A 1,203-nucleotide genomic window follows, 5' to 3' on the forward strand; every position below is an offset into this window, starting at 1 on the left:
TTAGGGAAATTCTTCTCCAACAAAGCTTTAACAATTTTTTTTCTGTAGTTTTATCTGTCTCTTCCTGGTCTGAAATTCCAGTTACATGTAGATTATTCCTCTTGATTGTATCTCACATGAATCTTAGGCTTTCTTAATTTTGTTTTGGTCTTTTGTCTGATTGATCTCTTAACAAACTAATATTAAGGTATTTGTCTTCAATCTCATTAATTCTGCCTTTGATTTGATTTTACTCATTTGCCCATTCAATGGGTTATCTCTTTCTGAAATCATAGTAATCGCTTGGATTTCAAATTTTTGTTTATTTTGTCAATTTGCTTTGTATTGCTTTCTTAAATTCTTTTTGAGTTTTGTCTGTGTTTTCCTTAATTTTGCAAGTTTTTTTGATTATGAGGCTGGCACAGGACCAGGCAGTGTTTCGTTCTGCTGTCCATGGGGTTGCTATGAGTCAGAGATGACTTGACAATACCTAACAACAACATCTGTGATGTGGCCATAAGATATTTGAAAATGCATGGTATGTAAGCAATAAAAAATATTTCTAAGTAATCTAAATTCAAGCTACTTTAAGGATATATATAAATTAAATTAAAATCAAATTCTTATTAACTTATTTTGCAGCATAGAATAATAGCAGTATTGGCATTAGTGAAAATACTTTTGATTGCTAGTGGAATCAACAAATTTGTCTTGGAAGAAGTTTTATTCTTTTATACATGGGGTCACAATGAGTTGAAATAGACTACATGTCACCTAACAACAAGAGTTACCAAGAGAGTTCTAGGGAAAAGCCATGACATTACAATTTTTGACACTAGAAAATATATGTACGATTGCAAATTTAACAGTATTCAAAATTATATTTTTGAAAAAAAAAATGCTAGTCACTGCCCCAGGCATATGAGATTTATCCTATATGTAACACTCCAAGAATACACATAGAAGCATTATACATTTTATTTACTAAGAAGAGACAATAAAGATTTCCTTATTTTCAATTATAATACTAACTCTAACTTCATTTCTTATAGTAACTGTATGGGATGAATTGTGTCTATCCAAAAGATATGTTGAAATTTTAACTCCTGTACTTTAAAAATGACCTTCTTCTATAATGTTGTTGTTATTTGCCGTCGAGTTGGCCCCGACTCATAGCAACCCCTCCTTGGGTTTCCGAGGCAGTATCACTACGGAAGTAGGATT

Source organism: Orycteropus afer, unplaced genomic scaffold (assembly GCF_000298275.1).
Source record: "Orycteropus afer afer isolate SDZICR_OR568_19922 unplaced genomic scaffold, OryAfe1.0 scaffold00724, whole genome shotgun sequence".
Lineage (NCBI taxonomy): Eukaryota > Metazoa > Chordata > Mammalia > Tubulidentata > Orycteropodidae > Orycteropus > Orycteropus afer.